Below are 13,563 nucleotides of genomic sequence, written 5' to 3' on the forward strand. Positions count from 1 at the left end.
AGCAGAATTATTCTTTTAGTCACTCCAATAGACAAGTCCTCTGGACCAATCGCTAGAATGCGCTCCCCTAAAGGGTGGAGACTCTGTTTTGTTCACCGAGCATCCCTAGTACAGAGCATAATGTCTGGCACACAGGTGTTCAATCAGTGTTTATTGAGTGAACGTTCAGTGTGGTTCTGAAAGCCGAAGTGGACCAAGGATGGGACTAAAGGGAGCCAGAGTTTAGCTCAATGTGAAGAACAGCTTTTGAAAAATGAGAACTTAATGGGATTTGTTGAGCTCAGGTATCCTGATCTAGTGCCTTCATACCTATATGCCAGCAAACTGAGGTTTGGTTAAGTACTAAGCCCACGGTTATCATATTGCTTGTCTGAATCCATTAGTGGGTTTTGAAATCAATTTAGGATTTTAAAGAACACAGAATAGAATTTAAAATATTAGGGCTTACTTCAAGTAGTAAGAATTCTTTCATGAGTTTTTTTGTTTCAGATAGAGAGAGAGAGTAACACGCAGAATCACAAATACGTGTGTACTGGGTCATGATGTAAAATACATTTCCTCCTGCGGGTTTGGCAAAACAAATAGAGAAGTAGTGGATTAAGCTATTCAACAACAGAATTTGCCCCCTTGCAAAGTAATGAGTTCTATATTTCTGCTGTAGTAGAGGCTGAGTGTCCCTGATTTAGGATGAATGCACTTGGGGAGAGGTGAGACTGCATAATTTCAGGAATTTATATTTTTTCTTTGTATTTGTCCACATTTTCTGAAGTGATTATCTATCTTTTTTAAAAAAAAATGTTTTTAACGTTTTTATTTTTGAGACAGAGAGAGACAAAGCATGAACGGGGGAGGGTCAGAGAGAGGGAGACACAGAATCCGAAACAGGCTCCAGGCTCTGAGCTGTCAGCACAGAGCCCGACGCGGGGCTTGAACTCACGGACCGCGAGATCATGACCTGAGCCGAAGTCGGCCGCTTAACCGACTGAGCCACCCAGGCGCCCCATTAAAAGCAATTGCAAGTAGTTTTAAATAAAATATATATACAACATATTTGAAAACAGAAATTAGACATGTAAAGGAAATGAGATGATTTCTATACACTTAAATTTAACATTTGTTCTGGAATCCAGGGCAGAAACAAACAACAGGGAAAACAAATAATTTATCTAGTGTTCACATCACCTCCCCAGTAAAAATGAGCATTTTTCTGCCACTGACTTCTAGGAGGAATTTGTCACATGAATCCTTATATAAGGACACTAAATGTCATCATAGAGAATATTTGGACTAATACAATAAACTTCCTAATTGGTCTCCTTGCCTTTTATCTTTCTCCCTTCAATCCACCCTGAAGTATGTTATCTTTCTGGATTCTGCTGCTTAAAATTCTTTAATAGCTCCTTCCTGCCTGCTGGATAAAATCCCTATTTCTATGAATGGATTTAATACTCTTTGGGACCCAGCTTCTGTCAATCTCGGCATGCTTATCTCCTACCACCTACCTTGCCTCCCATCCTTGAGCTACATGCCAATTCCCAGACACACAGTACCCTTCAGGCCGCCAAGCTTTTGTACATATTGTTCCTGTGCTACAATAAAACCATCCTTCTCAATCTGAGAAGCTCTCATTCCTCCTTCAGAGTCAGCTCAAACAGAGCCTCCCTTGGGGGCTTTCCTGGACTTCCCTGGGCTGATGTTAATTTCAACTTCCTCCACACTCCCTCCAATGTACCTTATACATGTACTTCGTGGCAAGTGCTGGATTGTATTGGTCTATCTTTTTTTTTTTAATTTTTTTTTAACGTTTATTTATTTTTGAGACAGAGAGAGACAGAGCATGAACAGGGGAGGGGCAGAGAGAGAGGGAGACACAGAATCTGAAACAGGCTCCAGGCTCTGAGCTGTCAGCACAGAGCCCGACGCGGGGCTCAAACTCACGGGCCGTGAGATCATGACCTGAGCTGAAGTCAGATGCTTAATCGACCAAGCCACCCAGGCACCCCTATTGGTCTATCTTAAGGTGCTTCCCTGCTACACTGTAACATCCATATGAGCAGAGATCATGTCTGTGTGTATGCCTGGCCTTAGTTTAATGTTTGTTATATTGGAGGCATTTGATAAATATTCTCACCAGTGTCCTTACTGAACTAACAAAGATTCTTCACGCGACTTTCCCTATACGTTGCCTCCGAAGTCAAGGACATCTTATAATGAATTTAATGAAAACATTTCAATGCAAACTAAGCTAGTATGTTTTAGTACCTTGTTCTTTGGAATTTTATCTTGACATGGGGCTTAAGCTGATCAGCTATCACCCTTTTTTGTGTCTCCACTGTATACTCTATATAACTTTGTTGTGACATCCATAACATGGATGGATACACAGATGCTGCAGAGACCAGCAAGGAAGTTAATACAGTTAATACACTAATTTGTGTATCTGTCTTTCCCTGTAAACTCTTTGAAGCCAGGTAGAGTCATACTCATTTTCTTTTCTTTTTAATTTTTTTAAATGTTTATTTATTTTTGAGAGACAGAGCGTGAGTGGGTGAGGGGCAGAGAGAGAGAGTGGGAGACCCAGAATCCAAAGCAGGCTCCAGGCTCTGAGCTGTCAGCACAGAGCCCGACACGAGGCTCAAACCCCCGAGCTGTAAGACCATGACCTGAGCGGAAGTCAGACACTCAACTGACTGAGCCACCCAGGTGCCCCCTCATTTTCTTTTTTTTTTTTTAATCTCTATTTTATGGTACAGCATCTGGTCCATAATCTGTACTCAGTAAAAGCTTGTGGTGATAAAATATATCTATCTGTTTCAGTCTAAAACCTAGCATCTGAATAGAACGTTCCAGTAAAGCCAGCAAAAGAACAAGGATACCCACTAATACCACTATTATTTAACACTGTTCTGAAGGTGTTAGCCAAGGCATTTAACTTGAGAAAGAAACTAGAGAAAGGACCACTGGCAAGTAGGAGGTAAAATTATCATTATTTGCAGATATTATTACTGTATACCTGGGAAATACAACAGTCTCAACTGCAAAATGATCAAAAACAAGTAGAAGGGAAAGAGATTATAAAATTAATATTAGAAATCACTAACTTTCATATATACAAAAAGACACCCACATTAGGTAAGAGATATAATGGAATAAAAGACTCCCATTTACAATAGCATCAAAAATACGAAATACTAGGAATAAATTTAACAAGTGCACAAGACTCATAATATGAAGAAAACACAGGGACACAAAAGAAGACTATCGAAAGCCAAGCCTTTTGAATTGGAAGAGTCGACATGTTAAGATGTCAGTTCTTCCTAAGACATTTTATAATAACATGAGCATCATAAAAACACCACCAGGTTAGTTTAAGATCAATGCAAGTTGATGCTAAAGTTTTATGGAAAAATAAACACACAGGAATAGCTAGTTAAAATTCTGAAAAAAGAAGAACAAAGAGGGGGTGCCTGGGTGGCTCAGTTGTTTTAAGCATCCAACTTTAGCTCAGGTCATGATCTCACGGTTTGTGGGTTCAAGCCCCGCATCAGGCTCTGTGCTGACAGCTCAGAACCTGGAGCCTGCTTCAGATTCTGTGTCTCCCTCTCTCTCTGCCCTTGCCCCACTCACGCTCTGTCTCTCTCTCAAAAATAAATAAACATTACAAAAAAAGAACAAAGAGAAGTTAGCACCAACATCTATTCAATTATATTATACTTCCTCGGTAAAGAAAACTGTGGTGAGGGAGATAAAGCAAAAGACCAGTGGAGTATATTTGGAACTCCAGAGTAACTGGCTGGCTCAGTCGGTAGAGTGCGACTCTGGATCTCGGGGCTGTGAGTTCGAGCCCCACACTGGGTGTGGAGATTAGTAAAAGAATAAAATCTTTAAAAATTTAAAAAATCCAGACATACACCCTACTTCAGGTGGGAATTTAATAGACGATAAGCCTGTCATAAAAAAACTGAGCAATTTAATAAATGGCACTGGGGCAATTTTAGATTTCCAGAAAAAAAAATTAAAGTGGATTTACAATTCCCATCTCATACAAGGATAAATTCCATATGGATCAAACATTTAAGTGTGAAAACAAAGCCATAAAAGTTCTAAGAGAAAATATGGAAGACTACACAGTGGGAAGGGCCTCTGATTCAAAATACAAAAGCCACAAAGACTGATAAAAAAAAAATTTTTTTAAGTTTCATTTATTTATTTTGAGACAGAGATAGCATGAGTGGGGGAGAGGTAGAGAGAGAGGAAGAGAGAGAATCTCAAGCAGGCTCTCTACTGTCAGCACAGAGCCCAACGCAGGGCTCAAACCCATGAAACCACGAAATCATGACCTGAGCCGAAACTGAGAGTTGGACGCTTAATTGACTGAGCCACCCAGGTGCTCCCTCCCCCCCCACCCCGGCAAAATTTTTTTTAAATAAAAGATTGATACATTTGATTACATAAAGATGAAACATGAATAGGAAAAAAAATCATAAAAAAATACCACAAGCAAAGGCATAAGGCATATGACAACATGGTAAAAGAGTCTATCAGAGAAAAGGGTCATCTCAATACACACCAAGCTTCTAAGAAATTGGCAAGTAAAAGAACAATAACCATGAGACAAAATGAGACAAAGGACAGTCCCCAGGAAAAGAAATATGAATGTCCCTTATCATATGAAAAGTATATTTAACCTTGGTTATAAAATATAAATGCACATTAAAACCACACTGATGTATCATTTTTTCCCCTCTCAAGGCAGCAATCCAATCCAAAAATGTGATAATATTTATAAAAATGTGGGAAAACAGGTACCCTCAATCATTACTGGTGGGAATGTAAATTAGTATGACCCCTTGGAGGTCAGTTTGGCAATAGCTCTCAAAATTACGAATGCGTATCTTTTCTGACCAAGCAATTTCACTTCTGGGGATTTATGCTACGGGGCCACTGGTACATAATCAGAAAGACACATGTATATGGTTATTCACTGAAGAACCAACTGTGACAGTGAAGGGTTAGAAAAATATCCACGAATAAGGGATAGCTATATGGAAAGATGGCTATGACACATGGTTAAGTTTTGTAAAAAGTATAGTTAAGTTATGTACGTATACACACACACACACACACACACACACACGGGAAAAAAATTAGCAGAGATTCTAAACAGATTAACAAGAAACGTAGAACAGTGGTTGCCAGTTGGAGTGCAAATGGGATCTGGGAGACAGGAAACAAGAATGGGAGGGAGATTTTATATGGTAAGCTTTTAAATATTTTGAGGTTTGAGTATTAAAAATATATTCAAAAATAAAAAATTTTAAAGTTTGTCAAACATATGGGTGAAATATTAAGCATGAGTCTTACTTTTAGCCAGATCTAGGTTGTAATTCAAGATTAAGATATTTTGGAAGTTCTCAGAGTAAGGATATTCTGTGTCTGTACTTAAGTCAAAATGCATGTGCTAAATGAACAAGCATGGAAAGTCAAGAGGCTGTATTTCTAGGGGAGAGAGAGAAAAAGAACCCAGCCATTTCCAAGTGAAAGAACAGCTACTTTATTGGCAACTGTGGATCTGGTTAATGGCTTGAACACCGTGATGATGGCAGGAATGGGAAGGAAGGAAAAGATGAAAAATGCTTCAATGGGAAATAAATCCACGGGTCTTAATGGCTGATTGAAAAATCCTACTACAAATGTTCACTGCAGCCACCCAGATATTTTGTAACTTATTCAATTTGCCAGATTGTACCAGAGGGTACCACAATTTGTCATTGGCTGTGGAAGGCTAGAAAGCTATCAAGAGAACATGGGGATTCTTTAAAATTTTTTTTTTTAACGTTTATTTATTTTTGAGACAGAGAGAGACAGAGCATGAATGGGGGAGGGTCAGAGAGAGGGAGACACAGAATCTGAAACAGGCTCCAGGCTCTGAGCTGTCAGCACAGAGCCCGACGCAGGGATCGAACTCACGGACCGTGAGATCATGACCTGAGCCGAACTCAGCCGCTTAACCAACTGAGCCACCCAGGCGCCCCGAGAACGTGGGGATTCTTAAAGCCTGGGTGTTTGGTAGTATCACTAACAGAAATTAGGAAGTCAGTTAGAAGAACTTATTTACGGGAAAAGGAATGGCTTTGGTTTTAAGTTCATCATGTTTGAGGTGAATGGGAAATCGGGAAGTGACGGCCATGGGGCCACTGGAAATGCCGATCTGAAGCTCAGGGGGTAAGTCAGACTTGAAGACAGAGAAGTGGAAGATCTCGGCAAACAGGGATGGAGGGGCTCACAGGAAACATGGGCTGAGATGAGAGCCTGGAGGGCTGCCCTCGTCTGTGGAGTAAGATGGGGAAGAGAAGCCAGTGTCACAGAGAATTACAGGGAGAATCAGGACAGCATTGCGACCGTGAACCAAGGTGTGGAGTTTCAAGAAGCAGTGAAGGGGTCAACCCAACGGGAAGTAAAAAGGGCCACAGACAATAATAGCAGAAGCACAATATATTGTCTTCTTTAATCCTCACACACAACAACCCATCAGGTAGGTGGTATTATTCTCCCCACAGAAAAGGGTATTAACCCAGACAGTGACTCCAGAGCTGCGGGATGTAGTTTCTGAGCTATACTCCTGCCCAAGTGTTGGGGGAAGAGCTGAGAGATCTGACACTAGCTCTACTACTCAATTGGCTCTGTGTCCGTGGACTCTACCTTCGCCTTTCTAGGTTTCATTTCCTTCTCTGCAAATTGAGGGGATGGGCCTACATAATCTCCAGCTCTAATATAATATGAATCTTTGATTAAGGCAGAATGGAAGGTATACATACACAAGAGAGGCAATGGATTAAAAATTTAGCAATAAGTGAACAGGGAGACCCGGCCAAGAAAATCAGAATGCTGAATGTTTTATACAGTGACTTTTCAAGCAATAAATCCATCCTCTGATATATAAAATCTATAGTTACGAAATTCTACTTTCTGTCTATATATTTAAGTTAGATACAATATCAAGAATTAAAATTGTTCATACCTGCAAATTTATGAACGCTGCTCTTGAAACCCTGCTAAGTCAATTGAGTGGAGTAAAAAAGGGAAGGTTCCAAGTCAAAAACACTCTGTATATGAAGGTTTGTCCTGTAGAGAGAGCAAATAGCTATTTACAATGTACTTTTACATTATAAGAGACAGAAACATCTGCTAAGGTCCTTAAAAGATACTTATTGAAATAAATTACATGGCAGCCCTTATCAGGTATCACTTTTGAGCACGTAAAAATAGATAATCGGCACAGATGATTAATTAATGGAAATAAATAAATTTATATTTCTAACGGAAACCTTAATATTCAAATCGGCAAGAAGAGAGCTCTGATATTAAAATGTATTATGGCAAATTGAAAGCAGACACACTTTTTAACTGTGACAATAAAATAAACTTCTTTAGACAACAGCTGTTCGAAGGCAGGCCAGCAGATGAGATGCTAAAACAGCAACACATGTCTTGTTACCCTTTGCCTCCAAGTGGCCTAATATGATTTGCAAGAAAACCACACGGAAGAGCTTTAAAGATTCAACTTGAAAAACGCAACATTTCTGGAAAACTGTATGGTTGCGGGAAGTGGGGGGAAAAAATACGTTCAGAAAGCCCTGCTACAGTCACCAGATCTTTTGTAACTTACTCAATTTGCCAGATTATACCAGAGTGTAACACAATTTTTTTTTCCTGCCCCGCCGGGTTCCCTGAGTGTACCGTAATTTGTAATATCAGTTGTAACAATGTTATAAAATGTTCAGTTTTTATTCTATTCCAAACCTTTTTCATTACCAAAAAAAAAAAAAATTTTTTTTAATCGGTTTGATTATGTTTTTCATTGACCATGAAGTTTTGTTAATCAAAGAGAGTGTCAGGCTTGGTGTCCACAGGCAGTGGAAAATGAATTTGATGCTTTCTAAACCAATCAGATAAGAATTCTTGCCAAAAAATTTTTGCCTAAAGTAATGGAATCACTTTTTAAGGTAATATGTCTTTTTTTTTCTGATTATAAAGGTATTATATAATTACAGAAAATTTAGAAAATATAGGCCAGTAGAAAGAAGGAAACAAACTGAAATAATTTTTCTTTAATATTTTTATTTATTTTTGAGACAGACAGAGACAGAGCATGAGCAGGGAAGGGGGGCAGAGACAGGGAGACACAGAATCCGAAGCAGGCTCCAGGCTCTGAGCTGTCAGCACACAGCCCGATGCGGGGCTCGAACTCACAAGCTGCGAGATCATGACCTGAGCCAAAGTCGGATGCTCAACCGACTGAGCCACCCAGGCGCCCCTGAAATAATTTTTAAATGAGTATCCTGAAAACACCACCAGAGAAAGAAGAACCGTTCAAATATATTTAAATTAGTAAAGCGATTGCACGTCAACTACCCACTCATGAGGAGGTCTGAATTCTGGCAACTTAAACCATTCAAAACATTGCTGCCTCGAGGCTTACAAAAATCTTTGAGGAGAAAACTGTAGTTGGGGGAACAAAATTATTAATTTTTGAAAACAATTCCTTCCTACACTAAAAGCTCATCTATCACCCAGTCCAGTGAGCTAGGAGGACACTCAGTAAAGGGACTTCCTGTGATAGCTTTACTATTTCAACAAAGGTACTTAACAGCACACTAACCAGTACTGGGTCTGTATGGTGGAAAGCAAAAGTTGATTCTGTAGCTTTTAAAGAGCGCTGATTTCTTTTTTTTCTCTTAAAAAAAATTTTTTTTAGATTCTTTATGTATTTTTGAGAGAGAGAGAGAGAGAGAGAGAGAGAGAAACAGCACGAGCGGGGGAAGGGCAGAAAGAGAGGGAGACACAGAATCGGAGGCAGGCTCCGGGCCCTGAGCTGTCAGCACAGAGCCCGATGTGGGGCTTGAACTCACAAACCGTGGGATCACGACCTGAGCCGAAGTTGGACGCTTAACTGACTCAGCCACCCAGGCGCCCCAAAGAGCACTGATTTCTGAATATAGTCTGTGCCTGAAACAGTTTTTACATACGGATAAAATATCGTTTTTAGGGCTAACCACCACGTTCTACCCTAACAGATATATATATATATGTATATGCCCAACATGGGGCTTGAACTCACAACCCTGATATCAAGAGTCACATGCTCTACCGATTGAGTCACCCAAATGCCCCTACCCTAGCAGATATTAGTTTGTGTATTAACCTTCAGCATCCTTTATTACTTCCTTTTGGTAAATGAAAAAGTACATTTCCCAGACTCCTTTACGGTTGTTTCCCCATGTGAAATAGGGTCCATCCATCAGATGTTCTTCTATGAGATTTGGAAGGCAGAAATGAGGCGGGGACCATCTTTCTGCTGCTTAGGCATTAATGCTGGCAAGCACATTTATGGAAACACTGGATTTTCCTGCAGCAGCCTTCCAGTCTCCAGAGCATCACTCATGGCTGTTTAGACGTAAGTTGGGTGGAGACAACCGTCACCAGTTGGTGGGTGCTAAGGGGCAGTTTGGGGATAGCAATTTCTTGACCCTTGAACTGCAGCTAGCAATGTCATCTGGAACTTAGCAGTGCTGTGGCGGCCTCCTGATGCCCTCCCCTAAGGGACCTGGTTGGCAGTCTGGTTCTGGGAATGATTTCTGCAGGCCCAGCCTGGAGCCCATTCCTCCCAGCCTTTCCAGGGATTTTGTAAGCACTCAATTCCCTTTAGTAAATGAATTAAAACACTGGTGTGGTGTCTTTTTCCTGCAAAAGGGCCCAGATGGCATATTAGGACATCGCTTGCCTCAAAATTTAAGCAGAAGGGTGAGTAGTCCTGTCTGTGAGCAGCAGTACGGCGTAGTGTGCTCAGGGGTACAGGCTCTGGAATCAGACTATCCAGGTGCAAATTCTGGCTCTGCCACACACAACTAGATAACACAGGAACTTAACTTCCTAGAGCCTCAGTTTCTCATTCTATAAAATGGAATAATAATAATAATACCTTCTACAGTTACAGGACAGAGTAAATGAGAAGATCATCTAAGTAAAGTGCTTACAACAGTGCCTGGCTTATAACAAGCCCTTGGCAGATGTTAGCTATGATTATAGTGATAATAATAAAATCACTATTATTAATTATGCAGACCACTTTAAAACACTTTTTTAACTGAGTTGAAAAAGTAAACAGTTTATAATTTTCCTACCATACATTTTCTTGTGGCCCGTAAAATGCTAACTTATACAAAGGTGGACACAGAAAAAAATGTGACTGAGTCCATCATATTTGTACCCAAAGAAAGTGATCTTCCCAAAACCCCAGGGTACATGAAGATAGCAAAACTCCATTCTCACTGGGCAACTAGTTAATTTCTTTTTTTTAACGTTTATTTATTTTTGAGACAGAGAGGGACAGAGCATGAACGGGGGAGGGGCAGAGAGAGAGGGAGACACAGAATCGGAAGCAGGCTCCAAGCTCTGAGCCAGCAGCCCAGAGCCCGACGCGGGGCTCGAACTCACGGACCGCGAGATCGTGACCTGAGCTGAAGTCGGACGCTTAACCGACTGAGCCACCCAGGCGCCCCTCTGGGCAACTAGTTAAAGCTACTCTAACTAGCTGTTGTAGACCTCGCCCTAAGGAAGAACTATTCTTTAAAAACAATTGTTGCCATTTTCCCTTTCAAACGTTACCTCATTAATTATGCTCTAGGAACCTGGGTGTTTGCTATTCAGATTTTCTTGGCTTCAGTTAACGGATCATTGACAAACTAAGATATTTAAAGTTACACCCTGGTGATTTCATATACATATACACTGTGAAAGGATTCCCTCCATCTAGTTAATTAACAAATCTGTCACCTCACATATCTGTCATTGATTTTGGGGAGTGTTGGGGTTTGTTTTTGGTTTTGCTTTTGCTTTTTGGTGAGAACATTTAAGTTCTACTGTCACAGCAAATTTCAATTAGGCAATACAGCGTTATCAAGTATAGTCACCACATTACACTACAGATCTTCAGACCTTATTCACCTTAGAGCTGAAAGTTCCTGCCCTCTTACCAACCTCTCCCTATCTTCTCTACCCTCCAGCCCCTCACAACCGCTTTTCTAGTCCATTTGTACAAGTTTCACTTTTTTTTTTTTTTTTTGAGATTCCACATTTAAGGGATAACATATAGGGGCGCCTGGATGGCTCAGTCGGTTGGGCATCTGACTTCAGCTCAGGTCATGATCTCATGGTCCATGAGTTTGAGCCCCGCGTCGGCTCTCTGCCGAGAGCTCAGAGCCTAGAGCCTGCTTCCGATTCTGTGTCTCCCTCTCTCTGACCATCCCCCACTCACACTCTGTCTCACTCTCTCTCTCAAAAATAAATAAACATTAAAAAAAAAAAAACCTTTAAGTGATAACATGTAGCATTAGTCTTTCTCTATCTGGCTTATTTTACTTACCATTAATGCCCTCTGGGTCCATCCATGCTGTTGCAAATGACAGGATTTCTTTCTTTTTCATGGCTGAATGTTATTCCATTTTACGTATCTGTATCTGTATCTATATCTATATCTACATGTATATCTCACATCTTCATACCCATACATTTGTTAACACTGAGCTTGTTTTGTTATTTTGATTTTTAAACTATTACAGAGATTTCATGAGAATAGGATCTATACTCTCCATAAGATTTACAATCTGAAAGTTAAAATTTTAGTGTTTGGCTCAGTCAGTTAAGCGTCTGACTTTGGCTTAGGTCATGATCTCATAGTTCGTGGGTTCGAGCCCTGCGTCGGGCTCCATGCTGACAGCTCAGAGCCTGGAGCCTGTTTCGGATTCTGTGTCTCCCTCTCTCTACCCCTCGCCCACTCAAACTGTCTCTCTCTCTCTCGAAAATAAACATTAAAATTTTTTTTTCTAATTTTAGTGTTTAGGGTTAGGATACTATTTTAATGTACATATTAAGAAAGTCTTAAAAAATTAAAAAAAAGGCCTTAGATAAAATTATGGCCTTGTTTGGTTTGCTAGTATCTTCTTTTTTTCTTTTTTTCAGAGAGAGAGAGAGTGTGTGTGTGCGAGTGGGGGAGAGGGGCAGAGAGAGAGAAATAATCTTTTTTTAAACATATTTCTTTCAATGTTTATTTATTTTTGAGAGAGAGAGAGAGAGAGAAAGAGAGTGCAAGCAGGGCAGGGGCAGAGAGAGAGGGAGACACAGAAGCCGAAGCAGGCTCCAGGCTCTGAGCTGTCAGCACAGAGCCCCACGTGGGGCTCGAACTCGCGGACTGTGAGATCATGACCTGAGCTGAAGTTGGATGCTTAGCCGACTGAGTCCCCAGGCACCCCAAAAGATAGATAATCTTAAGCAGGGCCCCACGCTTAGTGTGAAGCCCCGCGCAGGGCTTGATGCAGTGCTCGATTCCACAACACTGCCAGGATCATGACCTGAGCCAAAATCAAGAGTCCCATGCTCAACTGACTGAACCACTCAGGCATCCCCCTCCCCACCTTTTTTTTTTTTTTTTTTTTTTTTTTTTTTTTTGGTTTGCTGGTATCTTCTGTTGATGGAAACTACATTGTAGATGTAGATCTTGAAATAAAGCTTCTCCCAAATATCCTGGAACCATAAAAACCTTATGTTGCACCTTATCCAACAGAACGAGTGAGACAGAGGGAACTGAAGCAGACACAAAGGTATTTGCTGTACCCTCGATGGTTCAGATGCTGCTGAGATCCAAGGAAGGATTCAACAGCAGTGGAGACTTTCTGACGGGTTAGGGAAAAAAAAAAATGGAAAGAGAGCAACTTCAACCTTTGATTGAATACTTTCACCCTGTTCTGAACTCCACATAGCTCTATATGCTTTCTTCTCTAATTTTCTTAAAGCAAAACTCTTTTATTCTATTTTTATGAGAAGGAAAGATCCTCAAACCGAAACGATAAATGTATTTATTCAATACATATTTATTGAGCACCAACTCTTTGGCAGTCTCTCTCTGACTCTGGGAGTACAAAGATGATGACACATCAAAGGTCAGTGCTCTGGAACACCACACTATCTATGGAGACAGAGAGTCAGAGAAAGAGAGAGACAGCGAGGAAGAAAGAAACTTTTTTTCATGTTTATTTATTTTTGAGAGAGACAGAGACAGAATGCGAGTGGGTTGGGGCAAAGAGAGAGGGAGGCACAGAATCTGAAGCAGGCTCCGGGCTCCCAGCTGTCCGCACAGAGCCCGACGCGGGGCTCGAACTCACAGACTGCGAGATCATGACCTGAGCCGAAGTTGGACGCTTAACCGACTGAGCCACCCAGGTGCCCCTTAAATTTTTTTTTTAATGTTTGTATTTATTTTTGAGACACAGCAAGACAGAGCATTGAGCGGGGGAGGGGCAGAGAGAGAGGGAGACCCAGAATCCAAAGCAGGCTCCAGGCTCCGAGCTGTCCGCACAGAGCCCGACGCGGGGCTCTAACTCACAAGCTGTGAGATCATGACCTGAGCCAAAGTCGGACGCTCAACCGACTGAGCCACCCAGGCACCCCAAGAAAGAAACTTTTAAATAAAGTCACAACACAATGGAAAAAATACCATAAAACCTT

General features: G+C 40.9%; 1 protein-coding gene across 2 annotated transcripts in view; it reads right to left on the reverse strand.

Annotated features, from left to right (window-relative positions):
* Positions 1-13,563, reverse strand: part of ZBTB8A (zinc finger and BTB domain containing 8A) — a 70,937-nt gene that overhangs the window by 49,366 nt on the left and 8,008 nt on the right. Inside the window, exon 2 of one of the 2 annotated variants that reach the window (XM_058718210.1) lies at positions 7,022-7,125. The exons of the other annotated variant lie outside the window; for it this stretch is intronic. The gene's annotated coding sequence lies outside the window, so the exon portion shown is untranslated. The remainder of the gene's footprint in view (positions 1-7,021; positions 7,126-13,563) is intronic. 2 annotated transcript variants of the gene reach the window in all.

The sequence above is a fragment of the Neofelis nebulosa genome, chromosome 2 (genome assembly GCF_028018385.1).
Source record: "Neofelis nebulosa isolate mNeoNeb1 chromosome 2, mNeoNeb1.pri, whole genome shotgun sequence".
In the NCBI taxonomy this organism is placed as follows: domain Eukaryota; kingdom Metazoa; phylum Chordata; class Mammalia; order Carnivora; family Felidae; genus Neofelis; species Neofelis nebulosa.